General features: G+C 49.9%; 1 long non-coding RNA gene across 1 annotated transcript in view; it reads right to left on the reverse strand.

Moving 5' to 3' along the window:
- LOC148137886 (uncharacterized) overlaps positions 1 to 17,087 on the reverse strand; it is an 87,213-nt gene extending 70,126 nt beyond the window's left edge. Inside the window, exon 1 of the long non-coding RNA XR_015754137.1 lies at positions 16,969 to 17,087. This is a non-coding gene — a long non-coding RNA (uncharacterized LOC148137886). The remainder of the gene's footprint in view (positions 1 to 16,968) is intronic.
- Between the last annotated feature and the right edge of the window lie 2,032 nt (positions 17,088 to 19,119).

The raw sequence follows: 19,119 nt of genomic DNA on the forward strand, positions 1-19,119 counted from the left end.
TCAGATAGTGGTCCCTCAGTACCTCAGATAGTTCTCCCTCAGTACCTCAGATAGTTCTCCATCAGTACCTCAGAAAGTGCTCCCTCAGTACCTCAGATAGTGCTCCCTCAATGCCTCAGATAGTGCTCCCTCAATACCGCAGATAGTGCTACCTCAGTACCTCAGATAGTTTTCCGTCAGTACCTCAGAAAGTGCTCCCTCAATACCTCATAAAGTGCTTCCTCAATACCTCAGAAAGTGCACCCTCAGTACCTCAGATAGTGCTACATCAATACCTCAGAAAGTGCTCCCTCAATACCTCATAAAGTGCTTCCTCAATACATCAGATTGTGTTTCCTCAATACCTCAGAATGTGCTTCCTCAATACCTCAGAAAGTGCTCCCTCATTACCTCAGATAGTGCTCCATCAATACCTCAGATAGTTCTCCCTCAGTACCTCAGAAATTGCTCCATCAATTCCTCAGAAAGTGCAACCTCAATACCTCAGAAAGTGACCCCTCAGTACCTCAGAAAGTGCTCCCTCAATACCTCAGATAATGCTCCCTCAATACCTCAGAAAGTGCTCGCTCAATACCTCGGATAGTTCTCCCACAATGCCTCAGATAGTTCTCCCTCAGTACCTCACATAGTAGTCGCTCAGAACCTCAGATAGTGTTTCCTCACTCCCTCTGAAAGTTCTCCCTCAGTACCTCAGAAAGTGCTCCCTCAGTACCTCAGATAGTGCTCCCTCAATGCCTCAGATAGTGCTCCCTCAATACCGCAGATAGTGCTACCTCAGTACCTCAGATAGTTTTCCCTCAGTACCACAGAAAGTGATCCATCAATACCTCAGATACTTCTCCCTCAGTACCTCAGAAAGTGCTTCCTCAATACCTCAGAAAGTGCTCCCTCATTACCTCAGATAGTGCTCCCTCAATACCTCAGTAAGTGCTCCATCAATACCTCAGATAGTATTCCCTCAGTACCTCAGAGTGTGCTTCCTCAATACCTCAGAGCTTGCTCCCTCAGTACCTCAGATAGTGCTCCCTCAATACCTCAGATAGTGCTCCCTCAATACCTCAGAACTTGCACCCTCAGTACCTCAGATAATTCTCCCTCAGTACCTCAGAACGTGCTTCCTCAATACCTCAGAAAGAGCTCCCTCGGTACCTCAGATATTTCTCCCTCAGTACCTCAGGTAGTGCTCCCTCAATACCTCAGAAAGTGCTCACTCAGTACCTCAGAAAGTTCTCTCTCTGTTCTTCAGATAGTATTCCCTCAGAACCTCAGAAAGTGCTCCCTCAATACTTCAGAAAAATGGTCCCTCAGTACCCCAGATAGTTCTCCCTCAGTACCTCAGGTAGTGCTCCCTCAGTACCTCAGATAGTGCTTCCTCAGTACCTCAGAAAGTGCTCCCTCAATACCTCAGAGCTTGCTCCCTCAGTACCTCAGATAGTGCTCCCTCAATACCTCAGATAGTGCTCCCTCAATACCTCAGAACTTGCACCCTCAGTACCTCAGATAATTCTCCCTCAGTACCTCAGAACGTGCTTCCTCAATACCTCAGAAAGAGCTCCCTCGGTACCTCAGATATTTCTCCCTCAGTACCTCAGGTAGTGCTCCCTCAATACCTCAGAAAGTGCTCACTCAGTACCTCAGAAAGTTCTCTCTCTGTTCTTCAGATAGTATTCCCTCAGAACCTCAGAAAGTGCTCCCTCAATACTTCAGAAAAATGGTCCCTCAGTACCCCAGATAGTTCTCCCTCAGTACCTCAGGTAGTGCTCCCTCAGTACCTCAGATAGTGCTTCCTCAGTACCTCAGAAAGTGCTCCCTCAATACCTCAGAAAGTGTTCCCTCAATACCTCAGATATTTCTCCCTCAATACCTCTGAAATTGCTCCCTCAATACCTCAGAAAGTGCTCCCTCAGTACCTCAGATAGTTCTCCCTCAATACCTCTGAAAGTGCTCCCTCAATACCTCTGAAAGTGCTCCCTCAATACCTCAGATAGTGCTCTATCAATACCTCAGATAGTGCTCCCTCAATACCTCTGAAAGTGCTCCCTAAATACCCCAGATAGTTCTCCCTCAATAACTCAGATAGTGCTCCATCAATACTTCTGAAATTGCTCCCTCAATACCTCAGATATTTCTCCCTCAATACCTCAGATCGTGCTCCATCAATACCTCAGATAGTTCTGCCTCAATACCTCTGAAAGTGCTCCCTCAGTACCTCACAAAGTGCTCCCTCAGTACCTCAGATAGTTCTCCCTCAATACCTCATAATGTGCTCCCTCAGTACCTCAGACATTGCTCCCTCTATGCCTCAGATAGTGCTCCCTTAATACCTCAGAAAGTGCTCCCTCAGTACCTCAGATAGTTCTCTATAAATGCCTCAGAAAATGCTCCCTCAATACCTCAGAAAGTGTTTCTTCAACACCTCAGAAAGTGCTTCCTCAACACCTCAGAAAGTGCACCCTCACTACCTCAGAAAGTGCTTCCTCAATACCTCAGAAAGTGCTCCCTCAGTACCTCAGATAGTGCTCCCTCAATACCTCCGAAAGTGCTCCATCAATACCTCAGATAACTCTCCCTCAGTACCTCAGATATTTCTCCCTCAGTACCTCAGAAATTGCTTCCTCAATACCTCAGAAAGTGCTTCCTCAACACCTCAGAAAGTGCATCCTCAGTACCTCAGATAGTGCTCCCTCAATACCTCAGAAAGTGCTCCCTCAATACATCAGATTGTGTTCCCTCAATACCTCAGATAGTGCTCCCTCAATACCTCAGAAAGTGCTCCCTCAGTACCTCAGAAAGTGCTCCCTCAATACGTCAGAAAGTGGTCCCTCAGTACCTCAGATACTTCTCCCTCAGTACCTCAAAAAGTGCTCCCTCAGTACCTCAGATAGTGCTTCCTCAGTACCTCTGAAAATGCTCCCTCAATACCTCAGATAGTTCTCCCTCAAAACCGAGATAGTTCTCCCTCAATACCTCGGAAAGTGCTCCCGCAGTACCTCAGAAAGTGCTCCCTCAATACCTCAGAAAGTGCTCCCTCAGTACTAGAAAGTGCTCCCTCAATACCTCAGAAAGTGCTCCCTCAGTACCTCAGAAAATGCTCCCTAAATACCTCAGAAAGTCCTCCCTCAGTACCTCAGATATTGCTCCCTTAATGCCTCAGAAAGTGCTTCCTCAATACCTCAGAGAGTGCTCCCTCAATGCCTCAGAAAGTGCTTCCCCTGTACCTCAGAAAGTTTCCCTCAGTACCTCAGATAGTGCTTCCTCTGTACCTCAGAAAGTGATCCCTCAGTACCTCAGATAGTGCTGCCTCAGTACCTCAGATAGTACTCGCTCAGGACCTCAGATAGTGCTTCCTCAGTACCTCCGAAAGTTCTCCCTCAGTACCTCAGATAGTTCTCCATCAGTACCTCAGAAAGTGCTCCCTCAGTACCTCAGATAGTGCTCCCTCAATACCGCAGAAAGTGCTACCTCAGTACCTCAGATACTTTTCCGTCAGTACCTCAGATATTTCGCCCTCAGTACCTCAGGTAGTGCCTCCTCAATACCTCAGAAAGTGCTCACTCAGTACCTCAGAAAGTTCTCTCTCTGTTCCTCAGATAGTACTCCCTCAGTACCTCAGAAAGTGCTCCCTCAATACTTCAGAAAAATGGTCCTTCAGTACCTCAGATAGTTCTCCCTCAGTTACTCTGAAAGTGCTTCATCAATACCTCAGAAAGTGCACCCTCAGTACCTCAGAAAGTGCTCCCTCAATACCTCAGAAAGTGCTTCCTCAATACCTCAGAAAGTGCACCCTCATTACCTCAGATAGTGCTCCCTCAGTACCTCAGAGTGTGCTTCCTCAATACCTCAGAACTTGCTCCCTCAATACCTCTGAAAGTGCTCCCTCAATACCTCTGAAAGTGCTCCCTCAATACCTCAGATAGTGCTCTATCAATACCTCAGATAGTGCTCCCTCAATACCTCTGAAAGTGCTGCCTAACTACCCCAGAAATTTCTCCCTCAATAACTCAGATAGTGCTCCATCAATACTTCTGAAATTGCTCCCTCAATACCTCAGATATTTCTCCCTCAATACCTCAGATCGTGCTCCATCAATACCTCAGATAGTTCTGCCTCAGTACCTCAGAAAGTGCTCCCTCAATACCTCAGAAAGTGCTCCCTCAATACCTCAGATATTTTTCCCTCAATACCTCTGAAAGTGCTCCCTCAATACCTCAGATAGTTCTCCCTCAATACCTCTGAAAGTGCTCCCTCAATACCTCTGAAAGTGCTCCATCAATACCTCAGATAGTGCTCTATCAATACCTCAGATAGTGCTCCCTCAATACCTCTGAAAGTGCTCCCTAAATACCCCAGATAGTTCTCTCTCAATAACTCAGATAGTGCTCCCTCAATACCTCAGATATTTCTCCCTCAATACCTCAGATCGTGCTCCATCAATACCTCAGATAGTTCAGCCTCAGTACCTCAGATAGTTCTCCCTCAGTACCTCAGATAGTTCTCCCTCAGTACCTCAGAAAGTGCTCCCTCAGTACCTCAGAAAGTGCTCCCTCAATACCTCAGAAAGTGCACCCTCAGTACTTCAGATAGTGCTCCCTCAATACCTCAGAAAGTGCTCCCTCAATACCTCAGAAAGTGCTTCCTCAATACCTCAGAAAGTGCACCCTCATTACCTCAGATAGTGCTCCCTCAATACCTCAGATAGTTCTCCCTCAGTACCTCAGAGTGTGCTCCCTCAATACCTCAGAACTTGCTCCCTCAGTACCTCAGATAGTGCTCCCTCAATACCTCAGAAAGTGCTCCCTCAGTACCTCAGAAAATGCTTCCTCAACACCTCAGAAAGTGCTCCCTCAGTACCTCAGATAGTGCTCCATCAGTACCTCAGAAATTGCTCCATCAATACCACAGAAAGTGCTTCCTCAATACCTCAGAAAGTGCTTCCTCAGTACCTCAGAAAGTGCTCGCTCAATACCTCAGATAGTTCTCACACAATGCCTCAGATAGTGCTCCCTCGATACCTGAAAAAGTGCTTCCTCAATACCTCAGAAAGTGCTCCCTCAGTACCTCAGAAAGTGCTCCCTCAATACCTCAGAAAGTGCTTCCTCATTACCTCAGATAGTTCTCCCTCAGTACCTCAGATAGTGCTCCCTCTAAGCCTCAGATAGTGCTCCCTCAATGCCTCAGAAAGTGCTTCCTCTGTACCTCAGAAAGTGCTCCCTCAGTACCTCAGATAGTGCTCCCTCAATACCTCAGAAAGTGCTCCATCAATACCTCAGATAGTTATCTCTCAGTACCTCAGATAGTTCTCCCTCAGTACCTCAGATAGTGCTCCCTCAATACCTCAGAACTTGCACCCTCAGTACCTCAGATAGTTCTCCCTCAGTACCTCAGAAAGTGCTTCCTCAATACCTCAGAAAGTGCTCCCTCAATACTTCAGAAAGTGGTCCCTCAGTACCTCAGATAGTTCTCCCTCAGTACCTCAGGTAGTACTCGCTCAGGACCTCAGATAGTGCTTACTCAGTACCTCCGAAAGTTCTCCCTCAGTACCTCAGATAGTTCTCCATCAGTACCTCAGAAAGTGCTCCATCAGTACCTCAGATAGTGCTCCCTCAATGCCTCATATAGTGCTCCCTCAATACCGCAGATAGTGCTACCTCAGTACCTCAGATAGTTTTCCGTCAGTACCACAGAAAGGGCTTCCTCAATACCTCAGATACTTCTCCCTCAATACCTCAGAAAGTGCTCCCTCAGTACCTCAGATAGTGCTCCCTCAATACCTCAGATAGTGCTCCCTCAATACCTCAGAAAGTGCTCCCTCAGTACCTCAGAAAGTGCTTCCTCAACACCTCAGAAAGTGCTCCCTCAGTACCTCAGATAGTGCTCCCTCAGTATCTCAGAAATTGCTCCATCAATACCTCAGAAAGTGCTTCCTCAATACCGCAGAACGTGCTACCTCAATACCTCAGAAAGTAATCCCTCAGTACCTCAGAAAGTGCTCCCTCAATACCTCAGATAATGCTCCCTCAGTACCGCAGAAAGTGCTCGCTCAATACCTCAGATAGTTCCCCCACAATGCCTCAGATAGTGCTCCCTCAATACCTCAGATAGTGCTCCATCAATACCTCAGATAGATCTTCCTCAATACCTCTGAAAGTGCTCCCTCAGTACCTCAGATACTTCTCCCTCAGTACCTCAGATAGTTCTCCCTCAGTACCTCAGAAAGTGCTCCCTCAGTACCTCAGAAAGTGCTCCCTCAATGCCTCATAAAGTGCTCCCTCAATACCTCAGATAGTTCTCCCTCAGTACCACTGATAATGCTTCCTCAATTCCTCATATCGTTCTCCCTCAATACCTCAGAAAGTGATCCCTCAGTACCTCAGTAAGTGCTCCCTCAATACCTCAGAAAGTGCTTCCTCAATACCTCAGAAAGTGCTCCCTCAATACCGAAGAATTCATCACTTTGTTGTGTTTAACCCCCAAAGCCCCTCAGACAGTAGCTCCACAAAACATTCACATCCTCAACACCTCAGGGCTCAGCCCAGCTCCCCCCTCAGACTGTGTTCAAACCCCTTCAGACTGTAAGGACCCACATCCACCCCTGTCCAAGATTGGAGCCCAGGTCCCCAGAACATTACTTGTCTCTCTGGATTAATTTTAGATTTCCTACAGTGTAGAAGCAAGCCATTCCGTCCATTGGCTCCACATTGACTGTCTGAACAGCATCGCACCCAGACTCACATCCTCTACTCTATCCCTGTAATACTGCATTTCCCATGGCAGCTTTGGATGGTGGGAGGGAACTGGATCACCCGGAGGGAACCCGCACAGATACAGAGAGAATGTGTAAACTCCACACAGACAGTCACCGGGAGTTAGAATCAAACCTCTGAGGCACCGTGCTGTCCTCTCTCCTTGGATGCCATCTCATTTAACCTTTTACTAAGCAATCTCCCATGTGAAACCTTCTCATCTGTCTCCTTGGTCATCCCTTCAAAAGCTCTACCAAGTTGGACACATCATTTCCACAAACAAAGCCATTCTGACCATCCCTAATCAATTCTTGCTTTTCCAAATGCATGTAAGTTGTCTCTCAGAATGCCCTCCAACAGCTTACCCACCACTGCCACCAGGCTCACAGCTCCATAGTTCAATGGCTGTTCCTTGCAGCCTTACTTCAATAATGGCCCATCATTAATCACCCTCCAGTCTTCAGGCACCTCACCCGTTGTCACTGATCGGTCCATCTGACAAGGCCATCTCCATCCTTCTGTAACCTAAGGCTATCCTCCTCAGTATTTATCACCCCACCAATACCCATATCATTCATGAACCCAATGATTAACCCTCCACCATTCAAACCTAAATCTTTTCTATCAACCACATCAGCAAGACCCCAACAGTGAGACATGAACAGACAGAGATTTCTAACTGGGCCATCACTGTCTGCTTCCTGCCACTCAGCATTCTGCGCCAAATTCTTTGGATCTTGAGTTTTTATGTTCACTATCAGTTTTCAGTATGGGTCCTGATAAAAGCCTGACTGACCTCCAAGCAGACGACAGGAAAGTATTGCCCTTATTTACACAGCTGGTCACCTCCTTAAAAAGTGCACTCCCATTGGTCAGACCTGCCCTCCCCTTAACACAACCATTCTGACTGTTCATCATGAACTCCAGTCTCTGTAAATGCTGATTAATTCTATCTCCCAAAATTGCTTCCAACAGACGTCCCACCCACGATATTAGCCTGACTGGCCTGGAGCTGCCTGGTATATCCCATGATCCTACTTGAATAACAGTACCACATGGTCAGTCCGACGGCACCTCTCCTGTGGCCAGAGGGGAATTGAAAATGTTTGCAAGTGTCCCTGCTACTTCCTCCATCCCCTCATTCGGTAAACTGAGATACATTTCCACCGTCTTTGGAGATTTACTGGTTTGTAAGAAGGCCAGACCACTCAGAACCATCTCTCTCTATATATGCTAATTCATTTAATTGTATCACAGAGCATCTCCACGATTTCATACCGTCCCTGTCCCAATGAGCATTGACACAATGCATCCATTCACTGTAGCCTCTGGGTCCATGCACACATTCTCACTGTGTTCCACAACCGACTCTTTCTCTCATTATCAATTCACCCTTAATGTCACTGTAAAGTCCTTTCAGATTTTTATTTCCTCTCTTAGCACTCCTCGTTCCCAGACAAATAGCCTGCAATACGATTTGGAGGAGTGTGGGATGTCATTCTGGATGTGGATTAGCATTGGGAAGCTCAGAAATAAGGAACACATGACTGTGCTGAGTGTGGGGCAGTGGGATTCATTTGGGATGAGCAGACGGTAGCTGAGGAATAAGCCTCAGCCCTGTCGGCTGCAAAGGGACTTGGATATGATGCAGAGCTGGGCTGAGGAGTGGCAGATGGAGTTCTACCCTGCCAAGTGTGAGGTTGTCCATTTTGGAAAGACAAATAAGAATGCGGAATACAGGGTTAACGGTAGGGTTCTTAGTGAGGTGGAGGAGCAGAGGGATCTTGGGGTCTATGTTCGTAGATCTTAGAAAGTTGCCACTCAGGTGGATAGAGCTTGTAAGAAGGCCTATGGTGTGCATTAGCGTTCATTAGCAGAGGGATTGAATTCAAGAGTCGTGAAGTGATGTTACAGCTGTACAGGACCTTGGTTAGGCCACATTTGGAGTACTGTGTGCAGTGCTGGCCGCCTCACTTTAGGAAAGATGTGGAAGCTTTGGAGAGGGTGCAGAGAAGATTTACCAGGATGTTGCCTGGAATGGAGAATAGGTCGTACAAGGATAGGTTGAGAGTGCTAGGCCTTTTCTCATTGGAACGGCGAAGGATGAGGGGTGACTTGATAGAGGTTTATAAGATGATCAGGGGAATAGATAGACAATCAGAAACTTTTTCCCCGGGTACAACAGAGTGTTACAAGGGGACGTAAATGTAAGGTGTAGGGTGGAAGGTATAGGGGAGATGTCAGGCGTGGGTTCTTTACCCAGAGAGTGGTGGGGGCATGGAATGCGCTGCCTGTGGGTGTGGTAGAGTCAGAATCTTTGGTGACCTTTAAGCGGCAATTGGAAAGGTACATAGATGGGTGCTTAAGCTGGGACAAATGTTCAGCACAACATCGTGGGCCGAAGGGCCTGTTCTGTGCTGTATTGTTCTATGTTCTATGTTCTATATCCTCTGAGAGTGCAGCGCTCCCTCAGTACTGACCCTCTGACAATGCAGCTCTCCCTCAGCACTGCTCCATTGACCCTGCAGCACACCCTCAGAAATGACGCTCTGACACAACAGCTTTCCCTCAGTACTGACCCTCTGACTCTGCAGCACTCTCTTTGTACTGACATTTCCACAGTGCAGCATTCCCTCAGTACTGACACTCATACAGTGTGGCATTCTCTCAGTACTGACCCTCCGACAATGTGGCACTCCCTCAATACAGCTGCTCTTACAGTGCAGCACTCTCTCGGTACTGACCCTCCGATAACGTGGCATTTTCTCAGTACCAACCCTCCGGCAGAGCAGAACTCCCTCAGTACTGACAATCAGACAGTGCGGCACTGCCTCATTCCTGCACTTCTGATAGTCCAGCAATGCCTCAGTACTGACCCTTTGGCAGTGCAGCACTCCCTCAGTACTGACCCTTTGGCAGTGCAGCACTCCCTCAGTACAGACCCTCTGACAGTGCAGCACTCCCTCAGTACTGACCCCCTGAAACAACACTCCCTCAGAACTGACACACTGACCGTGTAGCTCTCCCTCAGTAATGTCCCTTTGAGTGTGCATCACTCTCTCAGTACTGACCCCCTGGCAATGCAGCAATCACTCAGTACAGACTGTCCGACAGATAGCATGGCACTCCCTCAGTACTGACCCCTCACAGCGCGGTGACCCCTCAGTACTCATCCCCTCAGAGTGCGTTGCTCCCTCAGTTCTAAACCTTTCACAGTGCAGCGCTCCCTCAGTAGTAACCCTCTCACAGTGCGACACTCTGACAGCATGGCGATCCATTAGTACTGACCGTCAGAGAGTGCGCACTTCATCATTACTGACCCTCTCCCTGCACAGCAATCCCTCCATCCTGAAGTTCTGACAATGCAGCATTCCCTCCACACTGACCCTCTGACAATGCTGCACTCCCTCCACACTGACCCTCTGACAATGCTGCACCCCCTCCACACTGACCCTCTGACAATGCTGCACTCCCTCCACACTGATCCTCTGACAATGCTGCACTCCCTCCACACTGACCCTCTGACAATGCTGCACTCCCTCCACACTGACCCTCTGACAATGCTGCACTCCCTCCACACTGACCCTCTGACAATGCTGCACTCCCTCCACACTGATCCTCTGACAATGCTGCACCCCCTCCACACTGATACTCTGACAATGCTGTACACCCTCCATACTGACTCTCTGACAATGCTGCACTCCCTCCACACTGACCCTCTGACAATGCTGCACTCCCTCCACACTGACCCTCTGACAATGCTGCACTCCCTCCACACTGACCCTCTGACAATGCTGCACTCCCTTCACACTGACCCTCTGACAATGCTGCACCCCCTCCACACTGATACTCTGACAATGCTGTACACCCTCCATACTGACTCTCTGACAATGCTGCACTCCCTCCACACTGACCCTCTGACAATGCTGCACTCCCTCCACACTGACCCTCTGACAATGCTGCACTCCCTCCACACTGATCCTCTGACAATGCTGCACTACCTCCACACTGACCCTCTGACAATGCTGCACTCCCTCCACACTGACCCTCTGACAATGCAGCACTCCCTCCACACTGACCCTCTGACAATGCTGCACTCCCTCCATACTGACCCTCTGACAATGCAGCACTCCCTCCACACTGACCCTCTGACAATGCTGCACTCCCTCCACACTGACCCTCTGACAATACTGCACTCCCTCCACACTGATCCTCTGACAATGCTGCACTCCCTCCACACTGACCCTCTGACAATGCTGCACTCCCTCCACACTGACCCTCTGACAATACTGCACTCCCTCCACACTGACCCTCTGACAATGCTGCACTCCCTCCACACTGACCCTCTGACAATGCTGCACCCCCTCCACACTGACCCTCTGACAATGCTGCACTCCCTCCACACTGATCCTCTGACAATGCTGCACTCCCTCCACACTGACCCTCTGACAATGCTGCACTCCCTCCACACTGACCCTCTGACAATGCTGCACTCCCTCCACACTGACCCTCTGACAATGCTGCACTCCCTCCACACTGATCCTCTGACAATGCTGCACCCCCTCCACACTGACCCTCTGACAATGCTGCACTCCCTCCACACTGACCCTCTGACAATGCTGCACTCCCTCCACACTGACCCTCTGACAATGCTGCACTCCCTCCACACTGACCCTCTGACAATGCTGCACTCCCTCCACATTGACCCTCTGACAATGCTGCACTCCCTCCATACTGACCCTCTGACAATGCTGCACTCCCTCCACACTGACCCTCTGACAATGCTGCACTCCCTCCACACTGACCCTCTGACAATGCTGCACTCCCTCCACACTGACCCTCTGAAAATGCTGCACTCCCTCCACACTGATCCTCTGACAATGCTGCACCCCCTCCACAGTGATCCTCTGACAATGCTGCACTCCCTCCACACTGACCCCCTGACAATGCTGCACTCCCACCACACTGACCCTCTGACAATGCAGCACTCCCTTCACACTGACCCTCTGACAATGCTGCACTCCCTCCACACTGACCCTCTGAAAATGCAGCACTCCCTCCACACTGACCCTCTGACAATGCTGCACTCCCTCCGTACTGACCCTCTGACAATGCTGCACTCCCTCCATACTGACCCTCTGACAACGCTGCATTCCCTCCACACTGACCCCCTGACAATGCTGCACTCCCTCCACACTGACCCCCTGACAATGCTGCACTCCCTCCACACTGACCCTCTGACAATGCAGCACTCCCTCCACACTGACCCTCTGAAAATGCAGCACTCTCACCACACTGACCCTCTGACAACGCGGCACTCCCTCCACACTGACCCTCTGACAATGCTGCACTCCCTCCACACTGACCCTCTGACAATGCTGCACTCCCTCCACACTGACCCTCTGAAAATGCAGCACTCCCTCCACACTGACCCTCTGACAACGCTGCACTCCCTCCACACTGACCCCCTGACAATGCTGCACTCCCTCCACACTGACCCCCTGACAATGCTGCACTCCCTCCACACTGACCCTCTGACAATGCTGCACTCCCTCCACACTGACCCTCTGAAAATGCTGCACTCCCTCCACACTGACCCCCTGACAATGCTGCACCCCCTCCACACTGACCCTCTGACAATGCTGCACTCCCTCCACACTGACCCTCTGACAATGCTGCACTCCCTCCACACTGACCCTCTGACAATGCAGCACTCCCTCCACACTGACCCTCTGACAATGCTGCATTCCCTCCACACTGACTCTCTGACAATGCTGCACTCCCTCCACACTGACCCCCTGACAATGCTGCACCCCCTCCACACTGATCCTCTGACAATGCTGCACTCCCTCCACACTGACCCTCTGACAATGCTGCACCCCCTCCACACTGACTCTCTGACAATGCTGCACTCCCTCCACACTGACCCTCTGACAAAGCTGCACTACCTCCACACTGACTCTCTGACAATGCTGCACTCCCTCCACACTGACCCTCTGACAGTGCAGCACTCTCTCAATACTGACCCTCTGACAGTGCAGCACTCTCTCAATACTGACCATCTGACTGTGCGGAACGCCCTCTGTACTGACCCGCTGATAGTTCAGCACCCGCTCGGTACTGACTCTCTGACAGTGCAGCACTCCCTCAGTACTGACCCTCTGACAATGCAGCACTCTCTCTGTCCCGACCCTCTGAAATAGCACTCACTCGGAACTGACACTCTCACTGTGTAGCGCTCCCTCAGTACTGACCTTTTGATAGTACATGCTCCCTCAGTTCCTACCCTATGACAGTGTAGTGCTCGTTCAGTACTGACCCTCTGATCGTGCAGTGCTCTCAGACTACAGAGCTTCAGACAGTGCAGCATTCCCTCTGGACTGAACCTCTGACAGTGAGGTGTTCCCTTACTACTGACTGTCCGACAGTGCGGTGATCCCTCAGTGCTCACCCTCTGGCAATGCAGCAGCCCCTCAGTACTGACCCTCTGACAGCGCAGTGATCCCTCAGTGCTGACCCTCTGACAGTGCGGCACTCACTCAGTACTGACGCTCACACAGTGCAGAACGTCCTCAGTACTGACCATCTGACACTGTGGCAGTGCCCCCATACCGACCGTGTGACAGTGCGGTACACCCTCAGTACTGACCCTCTGACAGTGCAGCTCTTTGACTGAGCAGCGCACCTTTAGTTCTGAAATTCTTACAGTGCAGCGCTCCCTCAGTACTAACTCTTTGAGAGTGCAGCACTCCCTCAGTACAGACACTCTGACAGTGCTGCACTCTCTCAGTACTGACCCTCTGACAGTGCAGCACTCCCTCAGTACTGACCCTCTGACAGTGCAGCACTCCCTCAGTACTGACACTCTGACAGTGCAGCACTCTCTCAGTAATGACCCTCCGACAGTGCAGCACTCTCTCAGTAATGACCCTCCGACAGTGCTGCACTCTCTCAGTACTGACCCTCTGACAGTGCAGCACTCTCTCAGTACTGACCCTCCGACAGTGCAGCACTCCCTCAGTACTGACCCTCTGACAGTGCAGTACTCCCTCAATACTGACCCTCTGACAGTGCAGCACTCCCTCAGTACTTACCCTCTGACAATGCTGCACCCCCTCCACACTGACCCTCTGACAATGCTGTACTCCCTCCACACTAATCCTCTGACAATGCTGTACTCCCTCCACACTGACCCTCTGACAATGCTGCACTCCCTCCACACTGACCCTCTGACAATGCTGCACTCCCTCCACACTGACTCTCTGACAATGCTGCACTCCCTCCACACTGACCCTCTGACAATGCTGCACTCCCTCCACACTGACTCTCTGACAATGCAGCACTCCCTCCACACTGACCCTCTGACAATGCTGCACTCCCTCCATACTGACCCTCTGACAACGCTGCACTCCCTCCACATTGATCCTCTGATAGTGATGCGCTCCCTCAGTACTGACTCTCTGGCAGAGTGGAAGTGGCCCTATACTGACCCTCCGACAGTGTGGCCCAATCTCAGGACAAATCCTCTGACAGTTCAGCACTCCATCATAACTGACACTCTGACAGTACAGCACTGCCTCAGTACTGACCCATTGACAGTGTAGCACTCCCTCAGTACTGACCCATTGACAGTGTATCACTCCCTCAGTACTGACCCATTGACAGTGTATCACTCCCTCAGTACTGACCCATTGACTGGGTATCACTCCCTCAGTACTGACCCTCTGCCTCGGTCCTGCACCTCTGACAGTCCAGCAGTGCCTCAGTACTGACCCTCTGACAGTGTAGCACTCTCTCTGTACTAACCCTCTGACAGTGCAGCACTCCCTCAGTACTGACCCGCTGACAGTTCAGCATCCGCTCGGTACTGATCCTCTGACAGTGCAGCACTCTCTCAATACTGACCATCTGACTGTGCGGAACGCCCTCTGTACTGACCCGCTGATAGTTCAGCACCCGCTCGGTACTGACTCTCTGACAGTGCAGCACTCTCTCAGTACTGACCATCTGACTGTGCGGAACGCCTTCAGTACTGACCCGCTGATAGTTCAGCACCCGCTCGGTCCTGACTCTCTGACTGCAGCACTCCCTCAGTACTGACCCTCTGACAATGCAGCACTCTCTCTGTCCCGACCCTCTGAAATAGCACTCACTCGGAACTGACACTCTCACTGTGTAGCGCTCCCTCAGTACTGACCTTTTGATAGTACATGCTCCCTCAGTTCCTACCCTATGACAGTGTAGTGCTCGTTCAGTACTGACCCTCTGATGGTGCAGTGCTCTCAGACTACAGAGCTTCAGACAGTGCGGCATTCCCTCTGGACTGAACCTCTTACAGTGAGGTGTTCCCTTACTACTGACTGTCCGACAGTGCGGTGATCCCTCAGTGCTCACCCTCTGGCAATGCAGCAGCCCCTCAGTACTGACCCTCTGACAGCGCAGTGATCCCTCAGTGCTGACCCTCTGACAGTGCGGCACTCACTCAGTACTGACGCTCACACAGTGCAGAACGTCCTCAGTACTGACCATCTGACACTGTGGCAGTGCCCCCATACCGACCGTGTGACAGTGCGGTACACCCTCAGTACTGACCCTCTGACAGTGCTGCTCTTTGACTGAGCAGCGCACCTTTAGTTCTGAAATTCTTACAGTGCAGCGCTCCCTCAGTACTAACTCTTTGAGAGTGCAGCACTCCCTCAGTACAGACACTCTGACAGTGCAGCACTCCCTCAGTACTGACCCTCTGACAGTGCAGCACTCCCTCAGTACTGACCCTCTGACAGTGCAGCACTCTCTCAGTAATGACCCTCCGACAGTGCAGCACTCCCTCAGTACTGACCCTCTGACAGTGCAGTACTCCCTCAATACTGACCCTCTGACAGTGCAGCACTCCCTCAGTACTGACCCTCTGACAATGCAGTACTCCCTCAGTACTGACCCTCTGACAGTGCAGCACTCCCTCAGTACTGACCCTCTGACAGTGCAGTACTCCCTCAGTACTGACCCTCTGACAGTGCAGCACTCCCTCAGTACTGACCCTCTGACAGTGCAGCACTCCCTCAGTACTGACCCTCTGACAGTGTAACACCCCCTCAGTAATGACCCTCTGACAGTGCAGCACTCCCTCAGTACTGACCCTCTGACAGTGCAGCACTCCCTCAGTACTGACCCTCTTTTTTTCTATTTCATAGAGTCTTGTGGAAATTTGGAGACATTGGGTCTGCAGATTCTGAGGAAGCCTGAGAGAGACACACAAACCAAACCCTGTCTGAAACTCTCTGTAATAGACTATTCAAAGGCACAGAGTCACAGAGATGCACAGCTTGGAAATGGACCCTCCTGTCCAACTCGTCCATACCAACCAGATATTCCCATCGCATTTCATTCCATTAGCTAGCACTTGGCTGATATCTCTCTAAACCCTTCCTGTTCACATACTCATCCTGATGCCTTTTAAATGTCACAATTGTACCAGCCCCCATCACTTCCTCTGGCAGCTACCTGCATGCCCTTGAATAAGTGCTCAAACATTCATACTGTCGATACATACTCTCATGAACACCAACCTACGAAAGGCTATCATTGTCATTTTCAACCCACCCTGAGCTCCTTCATTACGCTGATTTCAACACAGGTAATGAAACAGTGTTAGTGACCATCCACCGTAACCCTGTTATAAAACTTATTTTCACATGTGGCTTGTATGTGATTCCCACACCCTCTAATAGTTGCCTGGAAGGTGTGGATGAGCTGTACTCTCCTGCTGCAGTCCTTGGGTGTCCCACAGTGATGTTAGGGAGGGAGCTCCAGGATTTTGACCTGAACCATGTAAAGAGCTCTCTGACTGGAGTGCCCTTTTAAAGTTGGGAAGTTATTATAGACCAGGAGGACCCGAGAGCTGCTGTCTTGTCAGAGAGGCCTGGTGGGTCACACACCTCAGGTGAGGGGTGAGGTTGAGAAGCTGGGGCCTTCATGGTAATTTCAGACATGATAGAGATTGAGCCAACAATGTTGGCATCACGAACCTGTTAGCTGTGGTAACTGACCCCCCTTTGTAGCAGAGGGATTCAATCCCTTTAATAGAGCAAGCTTGAGAATTCAACACTAAAATCAATCTGTACGGACGCGCTGGAGACCTGAACCATCAATACAGAGATTGCTGAAGAAACTCAGCATGTCCGGCAGCATCTCTGAAGGGGGAGGGAGAAAGAGACAGAGAGTTCACCTTTCAATCCAGTGATTTCTGCAGGAAAGTTCCATCAGAACAGACCGTTTTGAGGAAGGGTCACTTGAAATGCGAATTGTTCCTCTCTCTCTTCACCGTTGCTACCTGGTGAATTTTGCTGAATTTCCCCACCATCTGTTTGCTTGAGAATTTGACCTGATCCAAGCGTCACTGAGTCATTCAGTCAGTGTGCAATGCCCTGAGGCTGCTTCTGCTGAAAGTTGACAAACAGGTTTAAGGCTTAGTAAGGTATTGTATTCGGAGGGCGGGGTACATGGGAGAACAGATACAGAACACAGGCACTTCACAAAGATCCTTCTCAATGTAACTTTGTGATGTTAATTCAGAAGGAATACCTCAGAGCTAACATTTCAGTTAATCAGCCAAGGGGAGTATATATGTAATTGCAAAGACTTGTTATACAGACTGTACAGAACCGAACTTTAGTGACTATGTTTGTACGTGAAGGTTTTTGTGAATAAAGTATCTTTTTGAAATTGATATAAATATTTTTTCGAGGGGGACCAAGCATCTTGAGCATGTGGAGGCATTGCCCTTGTCCCTAATCTTTCTTAAATAAACGCTAGACAAGTTCGATACTCCCCGGGTACAGACATCAAACGGTCATCAACGGGCAGGAGATAGTGGGATGGTCACGGGGGCTCAGTGTTGCCTCACCCCACCCGGGTTCGATTCCAGCCTCGGGCGACTGTCTGTGTGGAGTTGGCACATTGTCCCCGTGCCAGCCTCCGGGTGCTCCAGTTCCCACCCACTGTCCAAAGATGTGCAGGCTGGGTGGGTTAGCCAGAGGAAATGAAGGGATCCGGGGATAGAGGGGGTAGGGTGGGATGCTCTGTCGAAGGTGAGTGTGAACCTGATAGGCCGAATGACCTGCTTCCACATCTTAGGGATTGTATGATCAATCCAGAGACTCAAATAATGTTCTGTGCCCTGGGCTCCAATCTTGGAGGTGGCTGTGGGTCATCACAGTGAGAACAGGTTTGGGGATGAACACGGTCCAAGGGGGCAACAGGTTTGCTTTCTGAGGTGTTGAGGGCATGAATGTTCTGTCGAGGTGCTTTGGGGATAAACATACTGAGGGGGTGGTTTCTAAGGTATTGAGGGAGCACTATCTGTCAGTACAGGGTGCAGATGGTCGAAAGGTACAGATACACTTCATAGAACATAGATCATAGGACATAGAACAGTACAGCACAGAACAGGCCCTTCAGCCCTTGATGCTGTGCCGACCATCGATCCTCATGTAAGGGAAACCTAAAGTATGAACCCTCAAATTTCTATGACCATATGCATGTCCAGCAGTCACTTAAATATCCCCAATGACCTCACTTCCACAACTGCTGCTTGCAACGCATTCCATGCTCTCGCAACTCTCTGCTTAAAGAACCCGCCTCTGACATCCCCTCCATATTTTCCTCCAAACAGCTTAAAACTATGACCTCTCGTGTTAGCAATTTCTGCCCTGGGAAAAAAGTGTCTGGCTATCAACTCTATCTATGCCTCTCATTATCTTGTATACCTCAATTAGGTCCCCTGTCTTCCTTCTTTTTTCCACTGAAAGAAGTCCGAGCTCAGTCAATCTCTCTTTGTTAGATAAGCCCTCCATTCCAGGCAGCATTCTGGTAAACCTCCTCTGAATCCTCTCCAAAGCATCCACATCTTTCCTATAATAGGGCGACCAGAACTGGACACAGTATTCCAAGTGCGTTCTAACCAAAGTTTTATAGAGCTGTATCAAGATCTCACGACTCTTAAACACAATCCTCCTGTTAATGAAAGCCAAAACACCATATGCTTTCTTAACAACCCTGTCCACTTGGGTAGCCATTTTAAGGGATCTATGTACCTGCACACCAAGATCCCTCTGTTCCGTCACACTGCCAAGAATCCTGTCTTTAATCCTGTACTCAGTTTTCAAATTTGACCTTCCAAAATGCATCACCTCCATTTATCCAGGTTGAACTCCATCTGCCACCTCTCAGCCCATCTCTGCATCCTGTCAATGTCCCACTGCAGCCAACAACAGCCCTCTATACTGTCAACGACACTCCAACCTTTGTGTCGTCTGCAAACTTGCTGACCCCTCCTTCAATCCCCTCATCCAAGTCACTAATAAAAATTACAAACAGT

This window comes from Chiloscyllium plagiosum, unplaced genomic scaffold (genome assembly GCF_037043375.1).
Source record: "Chiloscyllium plagiosum isolate Xiang-an unplaced genomic scaffold, Cpla_swu_hap1 HiC_scaffold_42, whole genome shotgun sequence".
NCBI lineage: Eukaryota > Metazoa > Chordata > Chondrichthyes > Orectolobiformes > Hemiscylliidae > Chiloscyllium > Chiloscyllium plagiosum.